General features: G+C 42.8%; 1 protein-coding gene across 1 annotated transcript in view; it reads left to right on the forward strand.

The window, feature by feature from the left end:
- The window catches only part of Sdccag8 (SHH signaling and ciliogenesis regulator SDCCAG8), a 228,519-nt gene that overhangs the window by 194,764 nt on the left and 13,495 nt on the right, over positions 1-20,260 (forward strand). The window lies entirely within an intron of this gene.

Genomic DNA, 20,260 nt, shown 5'->3' on the forward strand with positions numbered 1-20,260 from the left:
GGTACAGCCAAAATGGCACAGGATTTTTAAAGAGAAGTTCTCCTGTTCTTTCTGTATTCACTAATTTATAGCTACTGTTAAGAGTCATGGCTTTAGGAGACAGACCTAGGATTGTGTTTCAGTTTTGCCACTAGCCATGTTTGTGAACTTATGCAAGGTATTAGTAACATATCTCAACCTCAGTTTCCTCATCCATAATATGAGGAGCGTAATAATATCAATTCCTTCTTCAAAGCATTGATGTAAAGATTTAAAATGGCTGGGTTAGAAAGGGCTCAATACTATTATTTATTGCTTTGGTTATTTTTGTTTTTAATCTAAATTACCTCATTCATTAGATAGAACAAACACATCCTACATTGCAGAGTTGTTTTCAGAATTGAAATAGATGATGTACGTGAGAGTAACATCATATGGAAGCACTATTTAAAAAGTAATAATGATGATTATCTGTTGAATATCTACTAAGTGCAAGTCATTGAATATGCTATTGCTAATTCTTATAACAATCCTGTACTGTAGGCAGTGTTGTTTTATATTGCAGATGAAGGAACAGACTTGTAAGAATTTTTATAGGATCATGCTCAGATTTCAAACAGATCTGTTTTATTTTAAATTCAAACTTGTCATTCTGCATAGCCATATCTCAATGATAATAATCTTGGGAATTGTTAATAGTTTGTTGTTCTTATTGATGATAGAATTTGGTGCTTAATATATATTCTGTGCTGATGCTTGAGAAGTATGGCATCCACTGCATGTATTTATGTTAAAATATATAATTTTGATGAAATCTACTTAATACATACTATTCACAAACTTGAATATGTATCTACCCACAAAAGGCAGATATTTGCAGTGCTAAGCCCTAGGCTGTTAAGGCAGCTCCAAAAAAAGAACATGTCAGCAACGTTCTAGGCAGTGGCAGTGCATTTGAAATACATATGCTATCCTCAAGGTGAATAGTTTGAAGGGCATATTTTTTGTATGAATAAACTCCAATTTTGGTTATAATGTTTGATGCTTTTTAAGTCATTTCTCATGTTTTTACATTTCAGTTACATGAATTTTTATTCATATCATAGATTATAAGTAAACGGAATTTACAATTTGATTCCCCTGCCTGCATACTTATAGCTAGCTTATTACTCACCAGCTAATGAGTGATCTTCTCAGATTGGCATACTGGCTCCTGGGCATAGCTGTAAGGTGAAATATCTGTGTGCAAGTGTCCCTGCTACCTAGAAGTTAGCATACTATAAACACGGGCTTTTGAGTCTGATTCCTCAGTGGCTGCATAGTTTCGCTAAAGTTGTTTTTAACCTTCTAAGCCTCAGTCTACTCATCTGTTAAATTGGAATAATAATACCTATCTCAGAGTTTCTGGGCATAAGAGAAATTGCAGATAACGTGCACAACACTCACAAATATGCAACTTCCCTATTCACCTTTTCTTAAAAAAAAAAAAAAGGTCTACATATGCAACAGTGAACTATTTGCATTTTGACTATATCATATTTCCATAGGCTTGAAAACCATCTCTGGTTAACCAAGATCCAAACAGATCTACAAGGAGATTAGACACTTCGCTTTTCACCTATGACAGAGATGGTAGCATCATCGGTGGGCCTAACTACACAGTGACATCCACCCAGAGGCAGATGCAGTGTTCCAGGCACCCTGATGTGGCTGAGGCAATAATAAGCCCATTTACTCCCACTTCAGGTTTTGGACCCTGAAGCCTGGCCTTCAATACTCACATGTGTCTAACAGGTTTAAGTTTTAGTTCGGAAGAAACCCATAATTTTCACCTGTGTCTTTTTGACCCCAGGCCTGATAGAATATTTTACTAAGGCTCTCCCACCCCCAACTGTTCAAAGTTACAAACGGCCAGATTTCAGTCATCAGAAGAATAGAATGTATTTTTTTTTTTTTTTTTTGCAGCCTGTCTCACGGGGGCCAGATTCCAAGGAGACAGCCCATGCACTCACAGGCCAGGAGAGCCAGGATTTCAACAGTGTCAACAATCTTTGCTCATCATACCAAAAAAGCCCTGTGTCGGTGCCGACTCATTAGCATACAGCCGTGCTGTGCTTGCTAACAAAGCAGGCTCAGTATCTGCTAGTTTCTCAGCTTGTCTGTCTTCCTTGACCGAAAAAGAAGAGAAAAGCTGAGGCTAGGATGCTGTCCCCCTCCAGTAGAAGAAACTATCACAAGGATTCCCAGAGAGAGTGCTTTGAAATGGTTTTAGGTTAGCATTCTTTCAGAAAAATGTGACCATCTATCCTTTGTTTTTTAATCTTGTTTTAAATCAACAGGCAAAACAAAAAATTGACATGTTGTCTATTTTAAAATGATTGAGCCTTGAATAATTCCTGGTCATTCCTTTAATAGTTTTGTTTTTTAGAGTGCTTAAAAAGAACTGTCCGTCTAGGCAGGGGTAGACTAGCATGCCCTCTCTCAGGCTGTCTCTCTAACCCTCTTTTGTTGGGGGATGGAGGGAAGAAGAAACGTACAAGCAGATGTGCTGCTAGATCTACAGGCTTCTGCCAACCATATGGCATCTTAAAGAAAGATGGTTGGAGCGTCTGGATTAGCAAAGAGTCGGGATGGGAAGCCATGTGTCGTGTTGGTACAGGCAGTTGTTTGAGCTCTCTCTAAATGGCTTCAGGAGATTGTGTAATGGAACAAATGGTCCTGCGAGCCCAGGAACAGCCTTGCTGCTGCTGGAGAGGCAATTGGCCCTCAGGCGGGTACTGCTTCCCTTTTTTCCCCAGTATTATGTATTCTTCTTTTAACATTCTTCAAACTCTAAGAATTGACTAGAACTTTTCAACTTATAATTACACACATTCTCCCAGCCTCTAGGTCCACCTGAATTCTCCTCTCTCACCCTAATTTGGTAATTAATAATGCTGCCATCATCCTGGTGTTCTCTCCCCTTGGTCCGCCACAGTGGGGTACATAGATTTGGTGCATCAATTTTCAGTCCCTCTTGACAATTACCTTCTTCAGGAGTTTATCTGGCTATCAGGGTGTGGAAAGATGTATCTTCTTCCCACCACAATTCTCAGAAACCCTAGGAAATGGAAAATCTTAGAGTTTTATGTGGTCTCAGGTGCTGAGCATATGAAAGATGTGTTCCCTTGCAGTTTTGGTCCTCGTGTGGCATTTAAAATACATGAAATTAATTCCATATTAGTGAACTCATTGAACTATTAGATCCCACTTCTCATTTATTCAGCAGTTTGAAACCTTGGGGATCTACTCTCTAATCCAAAACTTAAATAGAGCTTTAAGAAGTGAGACACTTTGATACTGGCAACACATAGCAGTATTTCAACTATGTTCAAGTTCTCAGGTCATTGTTTCCTCTGGGAACTCAGAGGCAGGAGAAGCCCAAGACCCTCTAGCTAGAGAAAATCTGGTGCATGTGTTCTGATGGGTTCTTAGCCAAGATCTTTGGACATTTCAGGGCATACAGAATTATTTGTTGTAGTTTCAGGGTTACTGCACTTGCAATGCCCTGGCTTGAGCTACTAGAAAAGTTAAATCCACTTCCTCACTGGGAATGGATAACTAAACTCTGAGGCTGCAGGTGTATCATGAATCATGGTTGATGGAAGGTAAAATGGGTAGTTTATTAATCAAAGAAACAATATATCTGACCAAATCATCAAACAAGTTTGCATTAAGTGAACTACATGGGTCATTCCCTGGTTTATGCTGCACACTATGGAGCAGAATGCACTGAATCTTGACACCTCCTGTTATTTCTGAGTCACCACCTCCTTTTTCACACGTAGTGATCCTAACTGAACATGTGCCTCAAAATGAAATCAAGTAGGAAGTAAAGTATTCAGGTTAAAAATGAATAACCTGTGATCCACTGTAGGAAATAGGAAGAAATGGTGTCTATTACAACTTCTCTCAATGCAACTTGGAGCAGTGAAAATAATTCTTACATATTTGCTATGTAACAATGCTGCAAAGCCCTCCTCTAAATAAATAAACCAGCAAACAAATAAATAAAATAAAACAAAAGAAAGAAAGAAAAAAAGGAAAAGAAACCTAAGGAATGTGTGACTGGGTTCCAGTAGGAGAAAAGGGCACAGTCTAGAAATCTGAAGGTGTCTTCAGAGTGTCATGATTTTTATGTACTTGTGGCTCAGCCAAACAAATTCTACTCTCTTAAATAAGGTCACCTGAAAATCATTTGCAGACTCTTACCAACTTCTCAGGTCATTGTTATTTGTGAAGGATAAAATGTCATTTAGAAATTTCAGATAGTATACTATTTCATTTTTATGAATACTTTGTATTTAAAATTGTATTCTTACATACACAGGTTTAAAACACTTTTTTTTGTTCAGAGCTCATTGCATGCTGAACACATTAGGTGTTAAGGATATTCTTACTTTGTCTTCTGAGTTTAGGATCTGTGAGGGGGTCCATGAAAGCATAATTTTTATTGTTACCTACCAACTTAAAGAGATTTGCCACTTTAATCCCTTTTACCTTCCAAATGTACATGGTCCCAAATTTGTCAGCCTTGGAGTTTCTTGAAACAATGCAATTAAACTGCAACATATTTCCTAACATTCTTAATTAAGACAGTGACTGAAAAATGTAGATTAACAGAAGTTACTGTTTTTATCAACATATTTTCTCTCTTTCCCACCACCCTCACATCTCCCTCCCCCCCCACTCCTTTTTGCTTTAAATGTCTGATGTCAGTTTGGTCCACATGTACATTATGCACATGGCACTGAAGAAACAAAGTAAAAAATTCTCTTTTAATTCTGAGCTGCATGCCCAGCGCCACATGCACTGTCTGTTACATGTCGCTTCTTATGAGGTTCATGCTGGGAGTTTCTTTTTAAAGGCAAAGTGTTTCTGAAGGAAAGAGTTCAGGTTGGGCAGATTGTGTTAGAGAAATCTCACTGTCTCTGAGTGGAATTAATATACTGATTATTCTGTGCAGGCTCGAACTGGCAGCGTGTACAAAAGTTCAAGTGTCTGGGAATTGAAATATGGAGGAGAATTCGGGAGAATGAGCAGAGACAAAGAATTGGAAGTAGGGCTTAGAAGTGAAAATAATGGTAACTTTGTAAAGAGGGGGAGCAAAATCAAGAATGAACAACTGTGTCATAAAGCAGTACTCACTGAAATATTTTTATGGTATCAGGAGTCCTGTTTTCCATGGCACATAAGACTGATCTTAAAAATCAGTGTAGTTATTGGATGGGGAGTGGGAAGGGGGGCATACACAGCACCTTTTTATTTTCACTTCTTTGAGTTCTTATGATACTTGCCAATTTCAATTAAGTCACTTGAGAAGCTTAATCACCACATAGAAATTAAAACGGGTTGTAATATTTCTTTGGCCTATTAGCCAAGATTTTTTTCCCTGTTTAATTAAAATGTGGGTCTTGTATGATTATCAACAAACAATGATTCATTTATTTGTTTACAAGTAAGGAATTAAAAAGTAAGAAAAACAAATAAAATCATGCAGCACCTCTCTTGTCACAGAGAAATCAACCTTTTTTTCTCATTGCTTCTCAGGGGAAAGAAATTGGGGCGTGAGTACGGAGTTAATGAAGCTTTCACCCATCTCCTTTCCTCAAACTGCCATCTCGCTTTAATCCTCTCCTTCTGCCAGAGTCCAGAGTCTCGGGAGCCAGAAGCTCAGCACCCAGCCTACCCGCCCCAGCCTGCTACTCCCTACTCTCCAGGTGCAGAGCTCGCCCTTGGCCCCTCTCGTGGGCCAGGAATGCTTGGCCGAGCAGCAAGCTGAGATCCAGAGGCGGAGCTGGCTGGGGTCGGATGGGAGGGAGACCTGGAGGATGCTCGCCCAGAGATGGAGCCCTAGGCCACCCTGCAGCCCAGGCAGAGGGGCGCCTCCTGCTCCCCTGCTGGAGAGCGCTCTGCCGCAGCCCAAGAGCAGGTGCTGGCATGCAGGAGGCACTCCTGGAGCCCAGTGGACTGTTCCATCTGCAGAAGCACAACTGCCCAGCATGGGGTGGCGTTCCCCTTGCTTGATGTTCCCTGGAGGCATGTGCTTTCTGCCTACTAGCAGAGTAGTTGGAGGCTGGTTCATCACCCGCTCCCAACTCCACCAAATTCTAAGACTGAAGCTTTTTATTGGCAGCATTTAGATGGTAGTGGTGGTGGTTGGGGGCGGGGGGATCTACCTTCTGTTTGTCAGTTGCTCTTTTGTGAAGCAGAAAATTATCTCTAGGGATGACTTAGTGCATAGGGTACTCCCCTTGCCTTGTGGATCAGGAATTGGGACACCGTGAGAGTCCTGCCCATGTACCTCTGAAAATAGTGTCACCTAGTTTGAGGAGATGAGCTTTCCGGGTAAGACTGCCCCCAACCATGAGTCCTAATGCCTATGTCCTGTAGCCCTCTGCTGTTGTAATTTGCTTTCAGTCAGGGCCTTGCCCAACACAACCATCAAGTCACTGGCAGATAGGGATTATCTACTGTATGGATTATTTAGCTAGTCTGGAGCTTTTACTTTTAAACTCCAGGCACTGTTGTCTTTAGGGGTTTCCTGGTCTACACAGCAGGAGTAGGGGCCATGACTGGGCGCAGTGAGCTGATCTGTGAGGGGCTGGGGTAAGGGGTGGCTGCTGTGTGCTGCAGTTACCCAGCGTAGCCCCCAAGGAAGGCACTTATTTCCCTTTATTTTCTGCCCCCTAAATTAAGATTTCAGGAAATCTTAATTTAGGAAAGAAGCATATTTGCTTTTAAGGAACACTGTAAGGCCTATTGCAGGAGAAAACCCCTGTTCTTCCTCTCTCAGGCCATCCAGCGGGATATTCCTGGCACCCTGCCAGTTGAATTCCAGGTCTCCCTACCACCTCAAGGACCACACAGTCTGTCCTCACACATGGCATCTGGTTGAGACATGTAAAAGTTGATTGATGACAAAGAGATGGTGCTAACGTGGCATATTCCACAGCATTCTTAATATTTTTCTTTGCCGCCTTCCTCAAGTCTTCTGTAGCTTCCTGGGCTACCTGGGCATTGTTAACTTGTGCCATGTTAAAAAAACAAAGAAAGAAAGATAGAGTAAGGAGTGTTGGAAGCCTAGGTGGACTCTCTTGTCACTCCTTAAAAATTTCAAAAATTTACAGCCTGATTATTAAAAAATTAGACTTAGCTAGTTCCTTCTTCCCCACTGTGGCACTTAAATTGGGCAGGATCTGACTCTTCGGCTGCTGGAGCCCACTAGAAACCAAATGAGCCCTCCAGCAGGCCTAATCACTCTGATCTGTCATGGACCTTCTAGCTGGAAGAGTTATGCCATCATATTATCCCAACACTCATCACTGTGCAGAGGACCCCCTTTTACTAAATGATTTATTACTCTTCGCAGAATTCCTTTGGCTGCAGATTTTATTTCTGAGTCACTCTGTTCAGCTCAATTGGTCGCCTTCAGTTACCGTGGCAACCAGCAGATGGGGTTCTTTGACAAGGGTCAGCAGGGAGGCTGCCTCAGTATAGAGGGAAGAGAAACTAAATAAAAAGCTTTCAGCATTGACAGTTCTGTAGTGGATGGCCAGGAGTTGTTATCAAATTACTTGCATTAAAACCTAATTAAGATGTGTGCCAGTAAGTGCACCATAGTGACTGAATCTGGTTACTTAGCTGTTGAGGGCTCACTCTTACTCACTCACACCTCTGTGACCAATTTGGGTACCCCGAGGATGGTCAAATATGAAGGAAATTGAGGAGGACTCACTTGATATACTCCAGGAGGGCTGTAGACTCTGGAAGCAACAGAACAACTTCATTAGAGTCAAATCTTCCTGAAAACACAGTATTGAGCCCCTAAAATCTAAAATGGCAACTGAACAGGACCTCCGGATGTCAGATAGTTCCATGTCTTCCTTTGAACCTGTCCTTGCTTTAATTGCAAAAAGCATTCATCAAAATAAAGCTAGTTTTTTGTGTTTTGGGGTTTTGTTTGTTTGTTTGTTTGTTTGTTTGTTTTTTTAGTATTTTAGATTAAAGTGCAACTAAGTGCAAAAGATGTTTTCTGGAGGGGGCTAGAGACAGTGTTAGGTCAGTTGACAAAATTGGAATTTAGTAGATTAAGTAAAGGTTTTATATCAATGTTAAATTTACAGCAGTTGATTATATACTTTGGTTCTCAAAGAGAATACCTTTGTTTTTAGGAAATAAACACTGCAGCATCTAGGAAGAAAGGATAATGATGTGTGCAACTTACTGTAAGAACGTTGGAAAAAGTACTATATATACTGGGAAACAGGGAAATTCTGGGTGTGGTCCCAGCACTTGGGAGGCTGAGTGAGGAAGATCACTTGCGGCCAGGAGTTCAAGATCAGCCTGGGCAACGTAGTAAGACTGTCTTTAAAAAAAAAAAAAAGGAGAGAGTAATGAATCAAATGGGGCAAGATTATTACAATAAATGAATTTGGATAAAAGGCATATGGGTATTCTTGATACTATTCTTATACCTTTTATAAGTTTTGCATTATTTATAAATAAACACTCATTTTTTAAAGTAGAGGTGCTTAGGTCCAGGGTGAGGTAAGGCATGAAGTGAGAGGCAGGGTGGATTTTTCTGCTGGTGCTTTTGTATGATCTTGAGCCTTATGCAGGCTGGATTCTACTCTGCAAAAATTCTAATTTTTATTTTTCTGCCCTGTTTTCTTTGTACAATGGGGCTATGCTCATTGTCATTCTGCTTTTGCTTAAAAAAAAAAGTAATGCTTGAAACAAATGGTCTTCTGTTTTCTTTAAATTGAATAATAATAATTATTATTATATTTTATTGTATATTATATTATAAATATTATAATTATAATAAAATTAGTAGTAGTAGTAGCAGTAGTAGTAGTAGTAGTAGTAGTAGTAGTAGTAGTATTTCGGCAGTACTGGGAATCAAACCCAGGACTTCATGCTTGCTATGCAAGCACTGTCCCACTGAGCCATATCCTCAGTTCCAAAGTCCAAAATTCTTGACATGTTATCTCCTGTCCCTGTTGTTTCATGGTGTCAGGATCATGTATTCTCACCCAGTCCTCCCTAGGCATTATAAGCTCAGCCTGGGTCAGATGTCACTTAGACTTTAAGAAAGTGGCAAGGGAGAAATGTAGCACATGTTCCTAACTGCCCTGATATCACCATCTATCCTAGCTGGCGACCTATGCTGGGTTCACAGGTCTCACTATTCTAATAACTTAAGAAAATGGCGAAGAAAGAAAGCAAACACACAGAAGTACCTTTTCAAAATCCGGGACGGCTCTCCGACCTTAGAGGTCCATGGAAATAGAGAGCGCCATTGGAATTCTTTATTCTTTATATAGGGGACACACAAGAGGAGGTTCCATGGAACATACTCTCCCAAAAAGGGCAAAGCGGTAGGATTACACCTCATTATCCGAGGGAAGGTAAAGTGAAAGTTATTGTGGGGCGCAATAATTGTTCAGTATCTCTTGCTCAGAACTTAAGGGCGTGTATTTCCAGAGCAGCTCCCCACACCCTGAGGTCAAACTGTTCCTTGTTTCTGGTACAAACACAGTTTTAAGCTGCTGGTCTCTAAGAAAGCCCCAGTGACGACTGTCAGAGGGTTCAGGGACCTGCTGGAGACAGTGGTGATACAGCCAGAATTGCTGAACATCTCACCTTTCTCCACTTGTCCACTCACTGCATGGTCAGTGTGGCTTCTGAGCCTCTGGCTTCCCATATTTGTATCTTTCATGTTAATGTGGACTCCATCAGTACTACCCAAAATATGCTCTGCAGGCCAAGACCTGTACTCAAACTGTTATCACTCTGTGAAAAAATAAGAACCTAGATTTAGAAAGTTTAGCAACTTTTATAGCAATTAGAAAATGCTACCTTATTTTTATTATAGTTCACAAAGCCATCAAGCTACAACAGATTAGAAATTAAAAAGAATACAATACAAAACCCAAACTGGTTCTCTTCGGTGAACCTGTTGGAGAAAGTCTAGGGATTTCTTTCTCTCTCATGCCCCCAAGCCTCAGAAAATGAGCCCAGATGAGCCAATTCCCTGAAAGTTGTCCAGTGTGTTTGTTACCTTCCTCAGGGTCCTTCCCTCAAATCCATATGTCTTGTTATGCAATAGAAGACTTGGTGAGTTCTTTTATGCTTTTGTTGGGGGCGGGGGGCGGGCAGTGGTTGTGCTGAGAATGGAACCTAGGTCCTCATATGTTCTAGGCAAGAGCTCTACTACTGAGTCACATCTCTAGCCCTAAAAATCCATTTCTGAAAGGCCTGGACTGATGATTGGAATTGGAGTTCCAGTCCTAGATTTCCTACAGATAGGCTGTTGTGCTAGTCACTTGTACTTTCTGGGCCTCAGTGTCATCATAGTGGGCTGAACTGAATGATCTCTAAGGTGCCTCTCAGCTCTAACATGACATGATTCATTTGGAGAGAAAAGCAGGGGTCTATCCCTGCTTCATTGCTCCCAAGCAGCCCCTGTAGGCAGCAAGGCTAATTGGGAATTTAAGAGAATGAAAAATTAAAAGGGCATAAACATAAATTCTCTTTACTGAAGATGTAAACTCTCCTCAGAACTGCATGATTCTCAGAATGAATTACTCTATTGAAATCATTGTTGAACAGGGTAGATTTGGGCAAAGGCCATTTAAACAGCAAAGTAGCCACTGAAAGCACCTTACTTTTCTAAGTGAGGATAAAGGCTGAGAATGAGTTCCAGCTTCTTAAGAACACTGCTTAGCATACTGCTTCTGTATGATCACATTAATGAGGTGAAATTATGTAAAATGCAGTAGCAAATTTAAGTATTGAAACAAAGTATATGACTTTAAATTAGCATGTTTGAGTCGCCAAAATTAATTACTTAAAGTGGTAATTAGGATAATTGGGTTTTCAGAACTCCTACTTGGTATATTGTTATGACTGTGTAGCTAGTGATAGTTGAATATAGGAATGTAGCAAAATTCTGTAAAGTCATAATTTTGTAAAAATGCGGAGCTGGAAGAGAACTTGGTTATCTTCTAGCCCTAAGGTTGGCAAACTTTTTCTCTAAAAGATCAGGTAATAAATATTTTAGGCTCTGTGGCCATATGGTCTCTGTCGCATATGGTTTTGGAGCAAAAGCAGACCTAGATAATAAATGAATGAATGAGCACTGCAGCATTTTAATAAAAGTTTATGTAGGGGCACTGACACTGGAGTTTCATACAATGTTCACATGTTAGTCTCTTTTTGACTTTTTTCCCAAACATTTGTAAATATACAATATTCTCAAAAGGCAGATGGTACAAAAATAGACAGTGGGCCAGGTTGGATTTAGTCTGTGGTCTGATGTTTGCTGAATCTCTGTTAAGAGTTTAGGAGAGGGACCTGAGATTTAAACAGGAGTTGCTTATGTTCTCATGTCTGATGCCAAAACATTTTAGGAACAGACTAGGATAGTTTTCATTTGGATGGTTGTTTTCATCAAAAATTGAAGCCACACAAAGATTATTCTCCAGATTACTCATTTTGTATGTGTGATTAATACTGTGAATTATGATGTACCAGTGGTTCTCACACTTGAGAATTCACTTGTCACCCAGGGAGGCTTACAGAAATGTATGCTGCTGGACCCACCCCAGTGTTTCTGATTGAGGAGGCCAGGAGATATTATTACCTCAGTTTTACAAATGGAGAACCTGGAATTGAGAGAGTTCAAGTCTCTGGAATAAGGCCAAAAATAGCTAGTTTATGATAGGATTTTGAATTCATGTCCCTTGCTTCCAAGCCCAACACTCATTTACCTAATTTAGGATTCTTTTGATTAATTGACAAAGTCCATACTGTATGCACATATGAATATGTAGCAACAAATCCCATCATTATATGCAACTATAATGCAACAATGAAAAATGTAGAAAGAAAAAAATTGTCAATTCCACTGTTGTCCTAAAATCATTAATTTATTTGTTAGACTTTTCCTGGAACAAAGTTATTACATATTGTAATAAACGAAACTATAGATGAAAATTGTACTACAGATGAAATCACATGTCTTATATTTGGTATAAACAGAATACATTAGAAAGTCTCTTGCTTATTCCAGCAGCTTAAATGTCAGGTACCTTTTCTAAGTACTGGAGAGGGAAAGCTGAACACGATTCTGTTCCTGTCCTTAGAAAATTCATAGTTCAGTGAGAGAGATAGAGAAGCAATAACTGTGTCAAGGGTAGAGGTGTTCTCTATGAAAAGATGTATAAAGTCACATGGAAGTGCAGAGGAAGGGCCCGGGGAAAACTTTGCAAGAATGTTTTAAAGGACTAGGAGCAGGGGTTGGCCACAAGGACTAGGGACAGAAGGCATTCTAAGAAGAGAGCACAGCATTATTGTGATGGCAGGAAGCAAATGGACATTTCTGCAAAGTGGATAAAAGTGACTGGGATACCTATGTAGGAGGAGAGGGGATTGTAGCAGGGGTCAGATGGCAAAGAGCACCATTGCAAAGGATTCAGTGTTTACACTTAGAGCTATAAATAGCCTTTGAAAATGTAACATAATGAAAGTTTTGTTCCAGAAAGATCCTTCTAGTCTAGCCATCATGGGTACTATGGATTTGAGAGGCCAAGTAGAAGAAGGTATCGCAGGGATTTGGATAAAGAAGGCTGCCAACCCATCCAATTTCAGGGAGTGAAGGTGGGAGGGATGGGTTGGTACAGGCCGGGGAGATGTCTAGAAGGTTTGGAGAGCTCATCTACCAAACTGGGAGACTGAGTTATGTGGGCAATGAGGGAGAAGGAGGCTGCTGTGGGACTGCCCCACCTATATGAGAGGGACACTGGGAGAAGCATAGATGAGTACAGTGTCCCATGATGAGTTTGTGGTGGGCTGAATTTCAGGTTAGGGAGCCACCTCAGGTATACATCAGATACTAAGGACGCTCAGCCTATCCACCTGGAGCCATAAGTGTAGATATTTTTAAAATGTGTGTGTGTGTGTGTGTGTGTGTGTGTGTGTGTGTGTGTGTGTGTATCAGGCAGGGAGAATGTTTCAAGTGAGAGAAAGCTGGGCCCAGCCCCCCAGCATTGGCAAGTGTGATGAAGGCGGAGGAAATGCCAAAGGATTAGGGCAGTGAGAACTGGAGAGACTCTAAGGAGGAGAGGAAGAGTAGCTCCCCTACTGCAGGGTGTCCTTAATGGCTTTAGCAATCCGGCATCTACCCTTTTAGTTCAGTGAGCTTGAGCAGATGACTTCTTTCTTTGTGCCTAGCTTTTCTCATGTACAAAATGCAGATGATAACACCCACTGTGCAGTGCTGTCATGAGAATTAAATTAGGTAATGAATGCAAACTTCTTACAATCCTGGGCTTTTAGGAAATGCTCAGTAAAGACTAGAGTATGGTACTGGGAACAGTAGAACACTGAGTGCATATTTACAGGCAAAATATTTGTACCTTTTAAATTTATATGTTGTTTAGAAAATGCCCTTCATTTCCATGAGGAGGTCCCCTCTCCCAGGCAAACTGCTGTTCTGAGCATTTTGAGAACTTATCTAAGAAGAGGAAGGAAAATCTTTGCCATTGTCAGAGTGAAAGGGAAGGGGCTCTGGTTTTTAGAATAAAAGACATTTTACTACCACAAGCAAATACAATCCCCAAACAAAAACCCTAAAGTAAGTAGTCTGTAGGAAGCTCCCAGGTGGAATTGGTGCAAGCAACTGACACCTCTTTTAAAAAAAACATTCATATTTGCCACCCCTGGGGTAGGAATTGGGGACTGGCCTGGAGAAGAAAGCCTGGGTAGCAGTCCTGTGGCACTGTACTAGGTTCCCAAGTGTTCATTTGGTTATTATATCTCATAACTTACTTATACACTGCATATATTTTGTATGTATAACATACAACATAAAAAATTTAAATATATGTATTCACTTGCTTTCACAGTATTCATAGCAAATGAATGTCTGAAGCCTAGGACCAGAGCTGGCAGCTTGCACTGCTTCTGTTTTGCATAAGATATTTTCCCCAGCCCACTCAGCTCTATAAAGTTGTTTTGTATTTCACCACTTGCTTCATCTTATCTTGAAGTCTTGCATATATTTTTTTAAATGCTGGTTCTGATAATGCTTGTGGGGTGTGGCTGACAGAATCACTGTTGGACCAATAGATATCTGCCCCAGCCCAGCACACGTGTTTCCTGTGATTTTATCTGCATTTGTACCTTTACAAACCTGGGCCTTTTTGCTTCCATAGTAAGAGCCTACTTCCCCTTAGTGCCTTAAATTCCTAGAGCTGGTTTGGCACAGAAGGGGAGGCTATACTGGCAACTCTACCCCAGCCTGGGCAGCTGCTCTTCTCTCCCAAGAGTCCTCCATCTTGCCCAGAGTTCACAGTTGTGTACTTACAGGTACTGAAGGCGTGAACCCTATGCCATAGGTTAGGATAGCAACCCAGTCTGGGTACATAGCTGCCTGAAGTGTCCTTTCTTTCTCATGGACCAGCTGACCCCACCATGCCCTGTGAGAATGGAGGAGCACAGGTGCTTCAGGGGTGAGGGGATGAGGCCTGGGTCAGGGGCAGAAGGCCTGGCCACAGCTGCTCTGGATGCCTTGACAGCACAGTGAAGATTCACACATATCCTGGGGGGCCCTAGGACAGGATGGACTCCCTGTCCAATGTAGAGATGAGATACAAGACTGGGAGAATGGGGTGGGGGAGGTCTAATTAGGAGTTGAGCTCTGAAATCTCTTGATTCTATCTTTCCTTCCTACTACATGGAGGCTGGGTGTGGTTTGCAGGATGTCAGGGGCTCCTTACCCAAATTCCTGTAGGCCCCACGATGGCAGCCCCCGCTTGCTCTGTCCACTATTTAATGCCTTGTAGAGGAAATAGCTAAAAACAAAAGACCCAAACAGAACAAAAGAAAGTGCAGTCTCTCAAAATGACAACCACACCAAGACCCAACCACTGAAAAGAAGTTTGTAGTCCTGTGAAGACCAAGAGGAGTGATACTTGGGAGGATCAGGAGGGTGGGGGTGGTATAGAAAGGTGCCCTATGAGGAGGTTAGGTAGAAGAAGGGCTGATGACATCCAATGGCTGAGTCAGAACATCTGTGTCTTCCCAAGAGGGCAAGCTCTCAGCCTAACAGATATCACTAGCCCTGGCCAGTGCCCTTGTCCTCTGCAGCAGCCCCCCAGCTGCCTGACCCCGACTTTCCTTTCTCAGCAAACAGCCCTGCCCTGACCTGAGGGAATACAGAAGCTGCTGAACATGAGCTCTGGCCACAGCTCTCCCCTTAGCTTGCCCTCCCTCTTGTCTCAGGGAGGAGGGTGCAGGTCCCCAGGCCTGGGCACCTTCTTCCCCTGGGAAGCCTGCCATCTTCTGCTTTGAGGATTTACCTTCTCTCCTCCAGAGTCCCCTCCCCACCAGTTCAGGCTGCTCCCATTCTTACTACCTTCCCCTCAGCCCAGCTCACTAGAATAATCTTCCCTTCTCTCCCCAGCCAGACAACTCTGCATGGTGCTCTGCCATCAGGTAGCATTTTACACAAACCACTCCTCCTTCTCTCCTCCCTGGACCTCCAGGATCTGCTTCTCTATTGGCTTTCTCTTACTTTCTGGGTCATCTGTCTCTGCATCTGGCCAGCTTCCTGTGTTTTGCCAGCCCTAGACTGTCTTAGCCATCAGATCATGGGAGCTTTGATACTTGCATTTTTAAAAAAATTTTTTAGTTTTAGATGGACACAATATCTTTATTTTTTATTTTTATGTGGTGTTGAGGATCGAACCCAGCGCCCAACGCATGCCAGGAGAGCACGCTACCGCTTGAGCCACATCCCCAGCCCTGATACTTGCATTTTTAACAAACTGCTCCAGTTGAAAATCTCTACCAGTCTTTCCCAGGCAAATCTTGCCCCACATTCGTGGCCTCACCTCCCAAGAAGTTTGGTTTGCATAGCTAGAGCTTTAGCTGGGCCATTCCTGGGCCTTATGCTTCATAACTATGTCCCACAAGTATCTCAGACTTGTTCTGACCCCAGATCTTCTCTTCTACCCCAGGCTTATCCCTCCTTTCACCCTTTTTTGGTAAATGGCACTACCACTGCCTGCAGGACAGAGTTCATATTTGCTACCAACCTCCACTAAGCCCAGTATTACCTTCCTCTGAGCAGCTCACAATGTCTGGACCAGCCAGAACAGTTTGAAGTTTTCAGACACTCCATAGCCTTTACAGTGCCTCCCCCATGTGGGAAGGCCCTGTGCCTGGCTCCTGGAAGAACAATATCTACTATTTTCTCACATCCCACTTGCCAGCCTAGTAATATTAAACTAGTCATGTATCCTTTCTGTACCTTAGTTTCCTTATCCTTAAAGTGGGGATAATAATTAGCTCCTCCCTCATTAGAATTCTTGTCAATGTTAAAGATTAAAAAAAATTGTAAGCATTTAACACATCACCCTATATATTGTGAGTGCTCAATGTAGAATGAAGAATTGTCTCCTAAGCAAGCAGAAGCCTTCCCGTACCTCGCCTTTGCTGTATCAATCATTCTTCCTTATGCCTTCACATTGTTCTGTTTGAAGTCAACACTTATTTCATCATCTGTCATTTTCTCCTCAAATGTCTGAGAATCCCTTGAGGGCAAGAACCATTTGTAATTCTTTGTGTACTCCCAGTGTCTACATTGGTACTTGTTATGGTTGGATCCCAAATGTCTCCCAACTTGGTCTTCAGCCTATAGCACCTTTGGAATATGATAAATCCTTTAAGAGGTGGGGCCTAGTTTCAGGAAGTTAGATAATTGGGAGTGTGCCCTTGAAGAGGATATTGGGACCCTCAGTCCCTTCCTATGTCTCTTTCTTTGCATCTCAGCTGCCATGAGATGAGCAATCTCCTCTGCCATGCTCTCCCACCATGATTGCTGCTTTTCTATAAGCCCAAAGGCAACAGGACTAGGCAATCATGGATTGAAGCCTCTGAAACTATTAGACAAAATAAAACTTTCCTTTTTTTAAGTTGTTTTTCTCAGGTATTTCTTGGCCAACATGGTACTTTACCCACAAGGGGTGTTTACTAAAGGCTGGTTAGTGTAGTGTATAACCTCAGTGAGTTAACCAACTAGGCACTGCCTAGATTTGACTCCTGGCTCTCTACCATAACTCTGTGTGACTCTGTGCAAGTTAACCTGTCATCTTCAGTTTCCTCATCCATAAAATGGGGATGGTCATGCTAACATGTAACTCAGATGACTGTAATAAACTTGGAATTGAATAATCAAGGTGGAGCAGTAAGCTCAAAAGCTCAGCAAATATTGATTGTGCCAAGAGTGAGAGTTGTAGCTATGACTAGCTGACACTATGGACTTATGGCATGAAAACTGAGAATAATAACACTGTGGAAAATAAAGGACAGTTTATTTATCTACTATATAGTCTTCAGAAATATCTTCTGATGGTAGTGAAAGATCCATTACCAGAACATAGGCTGAGTTGGGCAGTATTTGGGATTTTTCAAAAAATAATTTTTTAAAAATTTCCCCAGTGTTTTTAGCAGGCCTTCAAAGAACTGTCACCGAAGTGTTTCCTTAACAAACTCCCTTTTATTAAAAAAAAAAAAATTAACAAATGTGGGTTTAGTGTTGTTTTTATGTTTTCTGAGTTTTTAACTGACTTTACTACTGTATGTGGAATGAGGGGGTAGAACCTGCCCCAAAAAGGAAGGCACATAAATAAAGAGTGGGGGACACTCCTGTGATGAACTTTTTGGAGTTGTTCAAGTTGGTTTTAAAAATAAGTCAAGCTGGGTGGTTGGCCTGGGCCACAGTCTCAACTACTCCCTAGACTGAGGCAGGTGGATCACTTGAGCCAGGAGTTCCAGGAGAGCTTGGGCAACATAATGAAACACCATCTCAATAAAGTGGGTGGGTGGGAAAGCAAACAAACAGAGTTTGCTTCTGCTCTTAGCTCTTCAGTGTTAGTGAGGATGCACCTCCTAGAGGAGGGGTGGTTTCTCAGAATCTGACTTCTCACAGCAGCTGGTTTTCTGCTGTACTGAGGCTCACTCCCAGCCATGAGATTCAGGTGGTCTGGGTGGGGTTCCTCAACCCCCACCCTGTAACTGATGAGCTGTCCCATTGCCCGCAGTTTGCAAACTAAGCCCGAGTGAGCCTTGTCTAAGTTCTGAGGGCTCCCTAGGAGAAAGGTCTAGGTAGGAACTGGCCCCTTCTCTGGTGGCAGAGCCAGTGTGGCTTGTCCCTGGCCAGGTTTTTGTGCCGCGAGAGCTGACTTTGGCTTGGCTCATAGCACTGGATGGGGCAGCCGTCCCTTTTCAGGAGCCCAAAAACACATACTGAATCCATTGGTCCGCGGGACCATTTTCCCATTTGATCCAAGCACAGGGCAAGAACATGGAGAATAGCCACTCTGGCGCTTTCTTGCAATTGAACCATAATGGTGTCATTTGTTTATCGCAAGCTTCTGTTCCAATCCTTTTCGAGCAAGCAGGAAGCCAAAGGACTTCTGCCTCAGTAGCTCTAGCCTGGGGCTCTCTCCACATCCAGGATGTGATTGGAGGGGGAAAGCCACCTTACGGGTTAGGGAGCTCAACTGCTAACGCTGTTTTTCGCCTGATTTTAATGTGAAAGTAGTACATTGTCTGCTTCTCAAGAAAAAAGGCAGTTAACCTCTCTGCTACAGCAATCAGAGCCAATCCAGGGCTCCTCGGCAAGCAGGGGCTCTACCAAAAGGTGGCCTGCGCAGTTTCTCCCTGCCAGGACCCCCGGCAGTGCGGGAGAGCTTCTGTCTGCTCTGCCCCAGTGGGGTGGCTTTGAGACCCTCTCACAAGAGATCTACCCCAGCCCCCATAACTGCGTGATGGGGTGGGGTCGGATGAGCTACCCCTAGCGGAGATGCCATGGCTTCGTCAGCCAGAAACTTAAGGGCGCAGTTGCAGGCTCATCCTTGAACAGAGGTCTTTGCCCAGGGCTGACGGGGCACCTGAAACGTAGAGCTAAGGAGAGGCCACAGTCCCCCAGACTCAGCGAGCGCAGGAGCCGCAGAACTGCGGGACTGCCTCCTGCTGCGCCGCTAGGAGGGCCTGTGAGGATGCGCAGTGTGGTCCCCGCCCCACCCCTCACTCCTGCACCTGTAGGACATGCCAGGTGAGTAGTTTCCGGAAAGTGGTGTAATTGAAAACCAGGACCCCGCTGAGGGTTCGCAGTTGGGGAGTGGAGGCAGGGCGGACCCTTTCACAAAGACTTGTGAGTCCATTTGAGACTAAGAATAGCTCCTGGGAGTTGGCAGGGGACGTGGAGAGGGTTGTACTGTGCTTTGCAGAAGAGTCCTGGGAGAGTGTGAGTAAAGCTGTAGACCTTTGCCACCTTTCCCAGAATGCATTTTACCCGCCATCGCCAGATGCGAACTCACCCCAACCCAAAGGCCCAAATCTTTGGCTTTGTAATGTTTAGTTGTACTCAGAGCCTACCAGGAACACTGACCCAGGAGATCTTGAACTGAGGGCTGCCCCAGGCTAGTCTTTGACTTGGTAACCTGGAGTTTGAAATGTACCACAAGCTATTCTTTGCTTGTGAAAATACAATTTAATTTCCCTGTGGGTGCTTTTGATTAGTGAGAGCTGTGGAATGGCACGCTGCTTTCCAGAACAGTTCTGGGTAGTTGTTCAACTCTAAATTTAATCCGAAGCCTACATTGTCATGGCTGTAGGAAGCTGTCTGTGGACAGATGAGGATAATGGTTTAAATGAATTAGCAAGTTGGGAGAGGAGAGCCCATCAGCAGAATGACAAATTTAGGGTTTTTAAAGACATCTGGTCAGCAATGCTGGAACTTGTGATTGACTGAGTGATTAATAATGGAAAACCCTTAGTTCAGTGTTTCCATCATTCCTCACCCTCTTCCCCAGCGAGGGCCAGCAGTCTGCTTAGCTTGCCAGAGAGGGTTCCAGCTGAACAATGGAGCATTTGGGCTCCTCATCTTTGGCCTTTGCTTGTGAGTTTAAGGCTTTTAGTTTTTCTTTTACTTACCCATCTTGAATCTGATTCTAACTGACAACATATTGACAAGGTTCCCAGTTCCCTTGCACATCTGCTGCTAGCCAAAGCCTCAACTCAGGGTCACTCTTGACTTCTAGTTCATAGTTCACTATCAGGAGCTTCCCTGAGATACACACTATTATTGCTTCAATGTCCTCCAGAGCCCCATGTGTTGAAGGCATGGTCCCTAGCCCATAGTTCTCTTAGGAAGTGGGGTCTAGTT

The sequence above is a fragment of the Urocitellus parryii genome, chromosome 9, assembly GCF_045843805.1.
Source record: "Urocitellus parryii isolate mUroPar1 chromosome 9, mUroPar1.hap1, whole genome shotgun sequence".
In the NCBI taxonomy this organism is placed as follows: Eukaryota; Metazoa; Chordata; class Mammalia; order Rodentia; family Sciuridae; genus Urocitellus; species Urocitellus parryii.